This window comes from Ambystoma mexicanum, chromosome 10 (assembly GCF_040938575.1).
Source record: "Ambystoma mexicanum isolate Mex_15411 chromosome 10, UKY_AmexF1_1, whole genome shotgun sequence".
Lineage (NCBI taxonomy): Eukaryota > Metazoa > Chordata > Amphibia > Caudata > Ambystomatidae > Ambystoma > Ambystoma mexicanum.
In genome coordinates this window covers 861,026,295-861,041,757 of record NC_090932.1, presented here as the reverse complement: position 1 = coordinate 861,041,757, position 15,463 = coordinate 861,026,295, and the positions used below count along the sequence as shown (strand labels likewise).

At 42.6% G+C, this 15,463-nt stretch overlaps 1 protein-coding gene across 7 annotated transcripts in view; it reads left to right on the top strand.

Moving 5' to 3' along the window:
• PHC3 (polyhomeotic homolog 3) overlaps positions 1-15,463 on the top strand; it is a 1,926,480-nt gene that overhangs the window by 151,971 nt on the left and 1,759,046 nt on the right. The window lies entirely within an intron of this gene.

Sequence of the window (15,463 nt, the reverse complement as noted above, 5' to 3'; positions counted from 1 at the left end):
GGGAATGGAAGGATATTCTTAGGGTAAGTGCCAATGTGGGTACGGATTTGAACTTGCGTCTGATTAGACAGATGGTGGTGGGTAAGGTGTACTGGACACCAGTTAAAATGTATAAACTGGGGTTACAAACTGATACTCTATGTTGGGGATGTGGAAATGATGTTGGCACCCTTATGCATCTTCTATGGGATTGCTCTAGAGTTCAGACTTTCTGGACTGATGTGATTGATAGAATTGATTTAATTTTGGATGTAGCTTTACAGAGATCGTGTGGGGAAAGTCATCTTATTTCTACATCGAGGTAGGTGTAGGTGTTCTTTGAAATATAGTGGTTGGATAAATAAGGCTTTATTGGTGGCCATAAGACTGATCCTTCGAGTTTAGAAAACTAGGAAGAAGCCTACAGAAGATTGGTTAGTTGATTTGCGCACCTTATCGAATCTTGAAAAGTTCTCATTTAGAGTGAAAGACAAGGAAGAGGTGTACAATCTGTTTTGGGGTCCATTCAATGCCTTGTATGATTGACTATATAGGCTGCGGATTTGTATGAGGAGTGGGTAGAAATGGTGTAGTGGGAAAAGGAGGTGGAAAGGAAAAGAGATAGGGAAGAGGAAAAGAAGAGGGGAAAGCTAATATTCTTTTTTTTTCTTCTCACTATTATACTTTTTGGGGGATTTGGTTTGGTGTCTGTGTGTTGTTGGGGTTTGTGTGTATGTTCTATGCTAAATGTTTTTATTGACTGTTGTATTTTGCTCTTTTATATTACAAAAATGAAAATGTTCTTAGTATGTTGGAGGGATCTTTTGATTATGCTGTTTGTTTATTGACATGTTCTTTAATTGAATAATTTTGATGTGTGTTCTCTGGTTCACTATTCCATTCTGTATTTGATTCTTCTGTGATTTAATTTAATGACATACTAATAAAGAGATTAAAAAAAAATATATATATACTTCGATATGCAATGGCTGTCCATGACAACATAGACAACATGTGAACTGTGGCATTTATTTACCTGCAGCAGGTACCAGGTTCCTTATTTTTTATTTTTTTTAAACAAATGTTGTGTCACTGTATGTTCTCTCGACATGAAAGAAATGCAATTTCTGTCATCACATTTGTCTATATAGCATCTGTGTGAAATAATATATTGAATAGCAACATCTCCTATTAACTTATTATGTGGTGTCCTTTATATAAATGCAACTCTATATTTCTGATCTTGTTCACTAATGGATATTTGGATGTAAAAACTCATACATGACAATGAAAAAAACGTGTCTATGTTGGCCCCTTTTTGACAGATGTTTTGTGATGAAATGTAGGCTGTTGGCACATAATCGCAAAAAGTTTGTCAGGGCAGAATAGAAGTAGCCCACTGGAGCATAAGCAATTGGATCTCAAATATTTGTATGGTCATGATTTGTGCTGTGTCATGTACATGTATACAGTGTTGTAGCGCTATAAATATTAATATTTTATAATGCTATAACAAGCATCACAATGATATTTTTTTTTTTTTTTTTTTTTTTGCAAAGGTGCATGTTTCATTTATATTTTTGAAAAACGGATGAATGTACAGCAAAATGACAATGCATACATCACTTGTGTATAATGTGGTGGACCACAAATAATGGTAAAAATTGTAACATGCTTTCCTTTGAAGAAGAAACAAGCAATTCACAGAATAATACAATTTTTATTTAACATGTGTACATTGCCAAAAAAATAAAGTAAAAAACAACGTATATGCTGCTTGATGGGTTTGTATGTCTACAAACTGTGATGAATCCTACAGAGTCCTCACACAAAACTAAAGCCTCCTCCCAGGTGACCAGGGAAAGCCGGATGCTTCCTGAGCCTAACCCTGGGGGCAGTGTTACCCAGGAGGATCACCTGGGAGGAGGAGGGCCCCAGGGAAATAGGGTGACTTTTTGGGATGAGGCACAGTATTTATCTTCCTCAATGAGGGGAATAGTCTCAATACCGGAATATGTAACGGCTTGCTGTCAGAGAGCTTTTAGTTTCTCAAACTGTCGGAATATAAATGAAGATAACCACTAGCAGTTATATTCTATATCCTTTTTTGCCAAACCACACAGCCCAAACCTCTGGATGGATTTGGACCAGGTCCGAAACAACTTGGGCACGAAGCGTTGACTCGTGATCCATGCCTGGTTTGGGGTTTTTCTGTGCATTAGTTATTTAAATAGTTTACGGAGAAGGGGGTGCCCCCTTCTCAAAAATTGATGACTATATCTCAGGACTCTACCCAAAACCGTGTGTTTTTAGAAATGAAATAGCCGGCATCTTGTTAAAAAGATATGTGCAGGTTAAAATAATAGCAAATGACTTTAGTCTAGAGTTGGGGGGGGGGTTGCTGGAGGACACAAAATGACATTCGTGATTTTTTCGGAGGTCCAGGGACTGAGTTTGCAACACAGAGCCTTCTTTAGCCGCAGTTATAACTGAATAGCTGACATCTCAAAGCAAACTGTGTCACAGAAATAGCATGTGTTGTGGGGGGGGGGAGAGGGCAGGGGAGTTGAGGAGGCCATCAGGGGGTGGGAGGAACTGGCACAGATGAGGGGGCCACTTGGTGAGGGCAGGAAAGCATTTTTTTCTGTTTTTGGCTGTTTTTCCGATAATCGCAGCTATATTCGAGGCTATAAAGCACTACAGATAGCCGCAGGTAAGAATAGTTCCATGCCCACGGCTATACATTTTGGGGTGTCTGTTTTATTTCTTTTTAAAAGATATTTTTATAGGTATAGTGACGTCGGGGTAAGTGACACGGTAAGTATTTGGGAGTCTTATCTATTTTGGCTGTGTGTTCTCAGACTTTCTTGCATGTGAGAATGGGGGAAAAAAGAACATGGTTTAAAAAAAAAATACAAAAAGGAGCCCGCCTAATCTAGTTTTAGATGCCCCATACACTGTATTTTAGCCTATGTATTCTCACCCATGCTGTTATATCTTGTGTAATTTTACCTATGGAATGTATCACCACCTAGTTTACTTTTCATGCATTATACTCTGCTTTCTTTATCTTCATCAACCTTACATAACCACATGAGCAGTCTTTTACTGTATTGATCTTTTAACTTTTATTGTATTATAAACCTGAAGTGAGCGCACCCCCCTTTTAACTAAAAATGTGAAACCACGGTTATAAAAAGTCAATGAACACTAACCTCGGTTATTTAAAAAAAAAAAGGTTTTTGGGTATTATTTGATCGTATTTGTGTATTTATATGTGATAAGTAGTCTTCAAAAGGACTGTTTTGTGGTACACTGTCATGGGTACAGTTCTGAGTCCTATATCTAGGCCTTTTTCCTTCTTGATTCACGGGAACAAGGAAGATAGGCAGGCAAGGACAAGATGGATGAGGGTCTGGCAAGCCAGACATAATTTATCATCCTCTCATCTCATAGGCACCTTGATGCCAGTAAAGAAGAATAGCACTTCCTGTTTCCCTTCAACATGGTTCTGGATAGCCCAATCAGAACAGATCTGCACGCTCTAGTCTCTGGGCTTGGCTGCCTATCTAAGCCATGCCCAGAGAGCAGTCCGTGTTCGCTCTCATCGCATGCTCCGGCATCTAAAGAAGAAGGAAGAAGTACCCGCGAATCCATACTCATTCTCCGACGGCCGCCTGCGGAATTTACATCTTAGGGGACTCCAGCTGACTCCACCTGGATGCGCGGACCCTCGAGTCTTCTCCGCTCCGCCTTTTCTTAGACGCCTGCAGCGATCCTGCTCCACAGCAACTCCGGATACCTGCAGAGGAGAAAAAGAACAAAGGTTAGAATTTGGTTGTGCAATTCTTGCCACAACCCTTTATCTCTTGCCAACCTCACCTGCACTATCCACGCTAGACCCAGCGAGGTAACTGGGAACCTGAATTTACCTAACTTACCTGGCATACCGGACACTGAATCCAGTGAGTCAACTGTTTTCAACCAGTGCAGTAACTGGTCTCCGGTGACACTTACCTGAAAGCAGCAATCAGGGGAATATGGACCTTATCTAATTTGGCTGCATTCTTCCACAGCAGTCTTCTTGCCGCAACCCGACAGCAGCACAGCAGTAACAGTAAACAGAACCTTCGTTGAGGGAAGTAAACAGCCACAGGGTTTGGACCATAGCACCCCTGCAGAGCAGGAAGGAGAGCCCACCATCTTGAGCTAAAAGGGGAGCCACGCCTTCTCCACACAATCACAGCTTTCCAATATCCTGGGGAATACAAGAAGGGGTTCCAGTGGGGGGTAGGTAGGGGGGGGGGGTCTTCTGTTACCACTTCCTAATCTTTCACTCTCTTGACAGGTATCCTCCTCATATTTCCAGGTGGTGGTGTGGGAAGTAGATCTGGGACCGGCAGACTCCATCGTTCCTGCAGAGATTCAGTTGAGCGTGACCTACACTGTAGTATTTTAGCAGATTTTAAAAATCCTCATAGCCGCGGCTATAATAAAGGGGGAGTGATTGGTGTATTGAAGATCATGCCTAGTAATAGCAACGACTGGGGTGTTTACCCACGGCTATTTAGCACACACCTCTCGCGCAGCGTTCCTACCGATGGTTAAAAGTGGCACGCAGCAGTTTTCCGGCAAATGGGATGTTGTGTGTTTGTGGACATGTGGTAGTCGCGGCTATGAGAGATGCTGGCGAGGGATAAAAAGGATTTCAGTGAGTTTGTTTGTTATTGGTGGTTATTTATTTAGCTGCCTGTGGTAGGTTGTAGTGAAAATGTGTCATCCATTTTAGTTGTTTTTTTAGTATGTAGTCCTTTTTGTAATTTTTGAAAGTATAAAAAGCCACCATTTCTGCAATGTTATCCTCTTGATTCTAGAACTGACAGTGTGCACATGGCAAGAGTGTGACTGATGTTGAAAGTAAGTGTTCATAAATATTTATCCATGTGAATGTTTATTTGCAGTATTGTGTGGTAGTTATAGTAACCACTGCTATCAGATGGTGTTCATTATCATTTTTGTCATCTTCTCCGATTGTGTTGCAAGTATTTTTTAAATGTATTTTTAACTTTCACTAGGATGGACCTACAAAATTAGATTTGTCAATCAATGGCATTTATATGCAAGCATGTCGTTTTTGTATTCATGTTAATGTGGTTGAATGTTTATTTCATTCTATTTGTTGTAATTTTAATGCAGTTTCAGCTATGCAGTACTCTTGGTTGTTTTGACTTTTCTGTGAGGTAGTAACATTGATGGTGTTTTGCAAGTTCATTTTAGTCCTTTTTAAAAAATGTTATTTACTTGTGGCTGCTTATTTAATATCTGTAGAAATAAATGTTGGTTCTTTGCATTCATTTTCTGTTTGGGTATTTATTGTTTTTATGATGCGCAAGAGCTGATGGGATTCAAGTACTTGAGCTGCTCTAGCTACTGAAGAAGTTGTTCAGTTAACTCCAGTGAAATGTCAACCTATATTCAAAGTGTTTCCCCATGTTGTCCAAGTTTACTTGACCTACTCCATCCATTCTTGGTCTGCATTTTTACTTAACCTACCCCATTCTCTCTTGTTTTCCACGTTTTACTTAACATACTCCTTTTACTCTATCATAATTCCCTAGCATAATGTCCCTTGTTTGTTTTCACCCAGTTTATATATGTATGTTAATTGATTATAGTAACCGTTTTAATAGTAGTATTGTACCTTTATTGTGTTGGTGAATTAGTAATGGCAATGTAAATGTATTTTTGGAAAGGGTGATTTCTCAGTGGGCTAGTGTGGCATCTTCCGGCAAAAGCCAATTGTGGCGTAGACCACACATTACTCTCATAACTGAAACATCGGGAGCAGTAAAATTGGAACAGGTGGAATTGACAAAGTTGCAGAAGTGGAGGGTTCATACACTGTTGGTGGTGTTCATGTGAAACTGGATGTTTCCAAGCTTTGAAATGGATCATTTGAAGGCCCAGGTCTTAGTGTCTTTTTGCAAAAAGTGCATAGGATTGTCTCCTTTAAAACATTTTTTAAAAAAGTGTTTTTTCTTCTTGAAAAATGTTGAACTATCTGCAGTGGTCTTCTTGGAGGCTGTTTTTTTTGTGGGTTGAAAATGACTGCTAAAAATGATAGTACTAGTGTGACCTACCTGTATTATTCGTTATATCCCTTGTTCTCCAAGTTTACCTAACATTCCCCATCCTTTTGTCCTCAACCACCCAGTATAATGTCCTTTGTTTATTCGCACCCAGTTTATATATCCCTGTTTGTTTATTGTAGTGGTAGCTTTGATACTTTTTTATATTTTTGTATTGATTTATGTTCCCAATGATTAGTATGTGCAAAGAAAACTTGTTTGCACAAACGTATCTTAGATAGTGCATGTGATAAACTGCATAAAAGATATAACGGTCATAAAATGTGGTGTATTAAATTGTGTTTCTTAAAGTGTGTACGTGTGTGTGTGTTTAACTAATTATGTTTCCTTTTTTACAGATAGGATATATATTTTTTAAAACATAGATGAATAATTGCGGTTATGTTATCGCTCAATGGGGTGTTGAATTTCAGAGGCGTGGTTAACCGCAGCAATGACTGGTTGTAGTTTACCGGCGACCATATGCCTTAATGGGGGAAAAAAGTTTTTTTTTTTTACTTGAAAGAATGATTTGTTATGTATATATGTATGAAAATATATGTGACCTACCTACCTCCCCCAAGTTTCATATTGTAACCACAGCTAGGAAAAAGTCAATGAACTCTAACCATGGCTATGTGTGATAAGTCCTTTTTATAAAAAGTTTTCCGATGTAAATTTATTGTTTAATGTGATGGATGTTATTTCATTGTATTTGTATATTCATATGTGATGAGTAGTCTTTAAAAGGACTGTTTTGGAGTACACAGAGTAACTCATTTTAACTACTATTGTATCACTACTGTCTCTTTGGTCATTCATATTCCATACTCAGATATATATTATATCTAATAACCACAACTACACTGCAGCGACCCGTTGTGCAGCGTTGCTACCCGCGGTTAAAAGTGGTACCCTTTCCGGCCTCGCATAATCCACTCGCCCACTCGCATTGGCAGGTACTTTTTTGAAGGGGCTCGACTTAGGCCCGGCTCCAGTAGGGGGAACAGGGGGACCAGGGGGCCAGGCCCCCCCAGAGCCAGCATCTGCCCCCCCCTAGAAAGGAGGCCATGTAAATGGTGTTATACACCAGTGGTAACGAAGGGAGTGGGGGGTGGATGTCACTCTAAACATTCAGCAGCAACCTCAGACGTCATTCTGAGAGGCTAAATTGCAGGAGGCCTGGCCAGGATTTGTTTTCTTATCCTAGACAATGATTTATGCCCCACAGCCATGAAAGTACAAATGACCAGAGAGATGGAGGGCCATTCACACCTTTAAGTGAAGTAGCACACATATTCAAAGCAGGCTGCCTACAACTATTTTCTGAAACCTAAAATCCCAATTTTGGTTTCCGTAATTTAAAGTATGTTTTTGTGGGAATATGGTGGTTTTTCACTTCATGCTTAATTCAATGGTTAACTATATGAAACAATAAATGACAGGTAAAGTTGCTTTAACACAGAATTCTGCAGAAGGTGTGTCAACTCACTGGGGGCCCTTACAAATTACATTCAAAATATATATTCTGCTGCATTAACTACTTGAGTATAAGTGAAAAGATAAGGTTGGTAGTAACAAAAATGTAATTCTGGAGGGGAGAGTGTAGTAAAATCGAAAAGTGATAGCTGCAATGCTTTGAATTAAACATTACCACTACCGTTGCTCTGTGCAACATTCCATGCCATCATTCTGTAGTATGTCTGTGCGATTAGAGAAGGGGACCATCCATTAGCAAATTACTTTTGGTGCTGCCACCAAAAAGTGCAGTTGAATCTCAATTGCTAGGCTGTGTTCCAGGCTGTGTTCCATCTGCACCAGAACACAAGCAACCATGTGAATTGTTTGGCCCTGTGGTCTAGCAGTTTTGGAAGGGCTTCTGACATTAGTGACAAGGCCAAGACTGATATGCAAACAATGGTATAGAAGGCTGGCCAGAGCTATGACTGTGGTTCTAATTGATTCAGAGACTTTTTACTTATTAGGTACAACCAGAATGCATGCTGTGGAACACCGATAGAATGGCAATAAACTGTGAGGAGAAACACACATCCTATGGTGTGTTCGGTCATTTACCCAGCTAATGACTAGCCATCGCTATGTTAATGCCACACTACCAAAACATAACCTTTCCACAACTCCTTGAGCAAGCTCTATCACAAAGTAACAACAAACGTGTTGCTGTATAGGGCCTACCATTGTTATATCTAAGCATTCTTCTCAGTGTTTAATTACTTAATTGCCTCTGTAAATGAGCTCCTGGTGTAGTAAAATTCTCTTAATGTGTGTCTTCAGCCAGTTGATTTTTATAAGCAATATATTTGTCAATGCCTCTGACTTGAACTGAAGTCCTGTTTTAAGCAATCACAAAGCAAGCATTTTTGGCATGCGTATAGGTATTAGCAGACATTTGCCATGCCATCATGTGCCCAGTTACTGACACTATTTTTCAGCTTTTCCCATCTTATGGCTTGGTGGTACCCTTATGGAAGTACCTGGCAAATGCCTATCCATGCCTAATCAAAAGCCCAAGCGATGGCTAGGCCAATCCATTTTGCCTTGAGTTTGTCTCCCTAAATGAACGTGTATATGCCCAGATGTGGGTGTCTTGGTTGCTATGCCTAAGGAATCAAACTGCACCTCACTGAGCTGGTCTAGCAAGGCCCTACTTGAAAATGATAAGGCTAGGTTGCCAAGTATTGACCAGTTTCAGATCTTCTCATGCATACTTACCAGTGGGGCTCTGACCTAAATGGAATGCATCTTTGTTTGGAAGCCTTATCTACTCTACCAAAACGTTTTATGATTCAAACTAATACGTACTGACTTGATAACCTCATTCTGTTTGAGGAACTTTACAGAGTTTGCATGCAAACAAAATGTCATGTGTGTTGTGGGATTTGTTTGGAAAGTATGATGTCAATCCTGGGTGCTGGGTGTTTTTAGGCAGTGCCGGAAATTAAACATGAACACCCGTAAAATAACAAAAAGAAGAGTTTTCTATAATGTTACGGCCAAAAAATAAAAGGTGTACATCTTTTAGAACTAAAAAGCAGTATTTAAATATTTTCTCAAGAGTGCAATCAGAGGTGGATTTTACATTTGGACAAAGGACAAATGCCAATGTCCCCCCTGCTCTACTCCCTCCCCTCAAATACAAACAGCAGGGCTGAACAGGCCCTACGAGTCAGCTCTGATATTTTTAACATGTCTCAGAGGAAGATTATTTACAACAGGAAGTGATTAGAGATGAGAAAAGGTAAAAAGGAAGTGACCATTGCTGAGGCACTTTAAACATTATATAGGGTTTTATGAAGCCATTTAAGTGTGATTGTTGGCTGGGTGATTAGTAAGTAAGGGGATACAGAACAAGCTGTGTGAAACAATAACCTTGTCATGCATTTCATTTTGTGTCTGTATGAGATTTTTTTGTACGTTCTCATTAATTGCTATGCAGGAGCTTTTAGGTTTCCATCCAGGATGGGGAAAATAAAGCTACAGTCATAGGGGATAATTTTCCAGGTCAAGTGGAGTAGAAGTGGCGCTAAATGCATTTAGCTCCACTTTTTATGAGCTGCAGGCTTTTGTATGATTTGACAGGCGAAGTTGGAGAGCAGATAGGATTTAACAGGGTCCCCCTGACAAACCCGATTGGTGTTCCACCAGCATGTATTATTATGTTGGCGGAAAACCAATGGATTCCTATGGGATCTGCCTGACTATTACACCTGCTAAAAACGGGCAGAGTCCAAAGGAATAATTGTGGATGGATCACACAATCGTTAATTGTGGAAGTGATTTACACTTTACGAGACACGTAGTGGTAAAGTAAGGAGCAAAGGCAATGTTTGCCTGTGTTTTACTCTTTACTTTCCGAGTACTTGGTGGAAACAATTAAAAGAAATGAATGGCCCCTTTTTCAAAAATGTGCAAACAGGAGAATCTGTTCTGTGCAATTTAGGATTCAAAACAAAATGCCCCCCTTAATCTTTTCATCAACATTTTTCTACAATGATGAATACATTGTCAGGTTGGTTTATCATGTGACTTGTACATTTTTAAAGTAATCTGTAGAACATTTAGTATTTTAGGTATTCAAAGCCAAACTTCAACACACATTTGTACCAACTTGAGCTCGGAAGATCTGTGGTCAAGTATCTACATTTCAGGCTAGGCTCAAATTATGGCTTTACCATTTGACCAAAGTGTGTGATCGTTGGCATATTTATTAATTTCACTATGCCTCATCTGTTAAAATTCGGTGCCCCTAGAAGGGATTCAGTTAGCATTATAAAATATTCCACAAAGCCTCACTCAGCGTTTAATAGATGGGCAGCACAGGCATTAGGACACACACACACACACCTAACTTTGAAAATATCCGGGCCACATTTATTGAACAAAATTGTGTCATTCAATAGCAAATCAAAGTAAACACATCAAACAGTTGCATCATGAGCAATTACATATTATAGTCAGTATGTAAACAGTATGTACCAGACAATGATGTGCAGGGGCACGCCCCACCAGGAGCGATACCAGGAGGCCGCAAACCCCTCAAACAGTAAGGTCTGCCTCCTGATGCAGCCCTTCCGGCTCTAGCACTCCCTTGCACTCTCAACTCAATTAAAGTGTGCTGTTCCAAAAATGCAACAAAAAATAAGATTTTGTGTCTAAAATGTAATTTGAGACATTCAGAATGGGACTACTGTAGGGGTTCATTTGGAAAGGAGGGGGGGGATGTTGTGGAATGGGTGGGTGAAGGGATGTTTGTTTATACATGTGTATGTTATTGGAGGATATGTTGTTGTGCTCAAAATATTCTTAAGATCAACAACACTACCTGTATTAATTGGACATGGTATGCTCTGTTCTTGAAATTAAAAGAACTTTGAAAATAAATGTAATTTTGTAGGACACAATCTATTCCTTGCCTCAGTATTCTGTGGTGGGAGAGGTCTATCTTTCACAACAAGATGGAAGGACCACAAGCACCTCCTCTGGGGCCTGCTGGGAGTAGCCACAGTGCTCAGGAAGGTATTGTTGGGCGGACACCATCTGAGATGATACAAAGACTGGGGACCTCAATTTTCAGCCCTCTCAGAGGAGGAAGAGGAGGCATCACCCTCAATTCTCCCAAGCCAGGCCAGGAAAGGCGTGCAGGGTGCTAGTGTGAATAGGTGGGCGGGCAGGTAAATGGAAACGGTGGTTAGGGCAGCTGAAGGAAGGTGACTGGACGGTGAAAGGTCAAGGAGGATCAGATAAGCAGATGGCAAATGAAGATGGGTAGATTGATGATGCAAGACTATTTTCCTTGCTTCTCTTTTGCTGTACTATTTTCTTTTTTTTTTTATAGAGGGGTGCAAATGTATTTTTGCAGATCTGGGAAGACATTTTTTGCTGGATCATGGATCTGGGAAATCTGGATCAACGCCAGCACTTTGTTTAGGGTACTCGTCGACCCACACCCAATGGAATGTGGGCCCTCCTGATCACAACCCTGGCCCACCCAGATGAAAATTCCTGGAGCCGGGCCAGGGGCTTGTACTATTTTTAGACTACTAGACCGAGCTGGCGAGTGACTTCAAGAAATCTTTTTTTTGTGTTAAATATGATGCATGTACCGTCTTTAGGAGCCTCTAGATGGCAGCAGTGCACTGCACCCAGCATGCCAATGCTATAGGTCTCGGAGAAGGTAGTTTAGGTGGCAGATATTTCGGCTTGGCTTGTTTCCTCCAAAAAAAACTGTAAATTAGATCATTCTACCATGTTTCCTAAAAAGCCTCAACTTAAATACTTTCAGTGATCAATGTTGCACTCCCCCAAGACACAGTCACGCTCTGACCCTTCTAAGTGTTCAGATAAGAAGCATTGGACCCCTCTAATCGATTAGCATTGGCATGGTCACTATGGTAGTATTACTATAAAGAAATAATATTCAACAGCATCACAAGGAAAAAGTAGTCATTCTGCCTTTTTGTTCAAAGTAACTGGATACATCATTATTGTGACCGGTTGTATTTAAGACCATCTTTAGCCTTAAACACATAGGGCCTCATTACAACTATGTTGGTCTGGAAACACTGGTGCCGGTAAGCCTACCGGCACTGGTGTTTCCAGACCAGCACAGTACAACTCTGTGGTCGGTTGCCGTCCTGCCTGCCAGGGTCAGACCTGGCGGCTGAAAAGGCATCCACCCGCAGAGCTTCCGTGTTCCCCATTCCCATATGAGACTCAAATGGGAATGGGAATTTACAATTACCGGCGCTTGACTTCCCAGAACGCTGTGTTACCGCTAAGCCAGGTGCCGGTAAATATTGCAAGTCCGGCGGCAACCCACTGGTAGCACCGACAGGGTTACTGCCGGACATGTAATGAGGCCCATAGTCATTGTTTTCATTGTGCATTTTCACATTGGAGGCTGTTGACGTTTGCTCTGTGTCTATCTTGTGACTTGTATTATTTCCCTTTTCCCATGTACAGCCCTCGCCTGTCTACCGAATTCAGGTGCAGCTGAGGTTGGAATTGTTTGGAGACATTTTTGTGTTGGCTGCCGCTTTTTTCTCTTTGAGACATCATGGGAGGGATGCTTTTTATCACTATCCCTCTGGACATACGTGAAACATATTATAAATGATGGTGTGCAATTTAAAAAGATAAAATAACTCGGGCCCACTTCAGGAATTGAAAAGCGCCAGAAGCTGTCCTCTACCATCATATTATGCGTTATAATCCCAACATCCCCATCGATGTTCTCAATATTTTCTCACCTCCTGCTCCCTCTGTATATCCCTCCCGTTTTCCATCATCTTTCTTTTCAACACATATAGCGCTTTCGCTCTGTATCTTTTCCATCTTTCATTCCCTCGCTTCACTCTCTTGAACTTTTTACTCTTCGTCCCTGCCCCCGCACATTGCCTGCTGGGGCAGGCACAAGCCACCAACCCTTGCTTTGCTTCCAGCTGGGGACGTGACTGCTGGTGCTGGGTGTGCTTGAATGGCCTCCACTGCTGGGGGTTATCAGCACAAGTGTGAACAACCCCACTTTGAGACACTAAACTAAACGGTGTGCCCATGCTAAATTAGGCCTCTGATCTGGAGACAAGAGGGATAGTGAGGGTCTATGCCAGGGGGGTCATCGCTAAAAACACCGAGAACATAGGAAAGGAGACTGCACAGACAGAGTGAAAGCAGCAGTGAGACATACAGACTGAAGAATGGGCAGCGCACCTTATAAAGGATTGCACGAGGCGGGGGTGAATGGCCCAGTCGTCTTCCGCGACCACCTCGTCTCCCTGCGAGGTCTGATCCTCTACCAGCTCTTCTTCCGAGCTAGGGTCTTCTCCAGCTTTTTCATCCCCTGGAGATGGGGTCAAGAGGTGCGGCACTGATTGACGCTGCAAATAAGCTTCCTTCAACTTTGCGAATGCGTCAACCACCTCTGGGGCCTTGTCTTCTGCCCCTTCCAAAGAGCCCCGGGGGTCGTCAGAGAATTTTCTCTTAAGGGCTGTCTTACTCCCCTTACTCCCCTCTTCCGAGGGTTCTGTGGTCGTGCTTTTCCAGGTCTTGGTGCTTGTACTGGGTTGGGATAGCCACGCTTCCAATGACTCCAGTCTCATCTGTAGGGGTCTGACCCCTTCCGCCACTGCATCCACTAGGGAGGTACCGAGCACTTTCTTGAAGCTGGCAGCGAGGTCCTCATTCTGTTCCTCCTCGCTCCACTCGAATTCCGACATTATGCTGTAGTGCTCTGTGCCTAAAATACCTGCCACAGGTGTCTTAGCACGCCCCTGCTCCCTCAGATGCACTGCTATCATATAATACACTTTATGTTCGTGGCTGCACCGACCCTACTTGCCTTCTGGCCAGCTGCGAGACGCCTCGCTTCCTGCGCTGCCTTCCTCTGTAGAGGGCTTCTCACTGCCCCTTTCCTCCAGCTGATCTCTCTCAGCTGACGTTCTGCAGCGTCGCGACCGAGGGATCGCGTGATAAATTACAGCTGAAGCTGTAGTCTCTTACTCTCTGAGCTTTTTCGTTCCTTAATGTCGCCGAATGAAGTTGGGCTTCTGCGCCCGGCCGAACTCGCTATAGGCTCCTCCCACCCGCGGGTGGGGGCTCGCTCGCGGGAGCGCTATTCGCTCGTCCTCCGAACGTAGGACCGGCCACTCGCGGGTGGGGGCTCCCTGAGATCGGCGCTTCCCACGCCCGCGTATGCCGGCTCCACCCCTCCAAAGGAGGGGGCCGTAGCGCGAGCCGCGATGAGCTCTGCGCTGCTCGCGAGGCCGTCCGCACCCCCAACGAGCCGGTAATGCGACTCGGGGTCGCCGCCTCGCGAGCCTCTTTCACCGCGTCCCCGCGGGAACGCTACTCACCTGTGGGCTCCAGCGACGAGGTCGCCGCCCAACGTAAAACACCTACCGAGCCTGCCGCGTCGCGACGCACGCTCGCACTCCGAACCCTGCCTGTAAAGGCCGAAACAACCTCTGCTCGCTTATAAGAGCACAGTCCTGCAATGGCAAAGCTCCTCGCTATCCCAATAATCACTCTCTCCAGTCAATCTCCATAAACACACATAGAGGAGAAAATGAGGCACTTATCTGCTTGAAGAGCAGTAAAAGAAGAGGAGGAGCCCATGTACAGGAAGTGGGTTGTGGCTGTCGGAAGGAGCCTGGACTACAGGAGTTCATGGACTTTGTAGTTTTAGAAGAAAAGTTCTGTTGTTGGTCACCTTTGTCACTTTTCAAGAGTTTTTATTGTGTTTGTTGAACTGCTGTGAAGAGTAGAATAAAGGGAAGATGAAGCATAATGCTCGCCTCCAGTCTTGTCATAGAATTTTTACACCGAAGTGAGTGCGACGTTTCCACAGGGAAATTACTTATTTCTGGTCGTGCAACAAGCAGTTTCTATAATAGGATTGCAAATAAGGTTTGATCTGTACTTTCTAGGCACTATTTACAGCACTAAATCAAAACCCAGAAAGCAACAGACACACTTTTCACCCACAACACGCCCAGGGGACAGCCAGGCCTTTTCCAATGCATAGAAACGTGAAAGCAGCGGGCTTGTCTCCTGCAGGGTACATTTTATTTCACATCTATCAGAGGGAGTCCCGCTACACAATTCCCTGGGTAGGCTGCACAGTTAAAGAAGAATTTAAAAGGCGGCTCCAGGGACCCACCTATGAAACTCATTTTTAACAAGGTGCACACATTACTAGTGCTATCACACAGATGCGTTGGAAGCATGCAAACAAAGTCATGTGTCCAATAAACCTTGATAATGATATGGTACTGACACGTACCCAAGCAAATAAATGTTGGTGAACTAAGTGGGGGGTTTCTATCACTGTTCGGTTG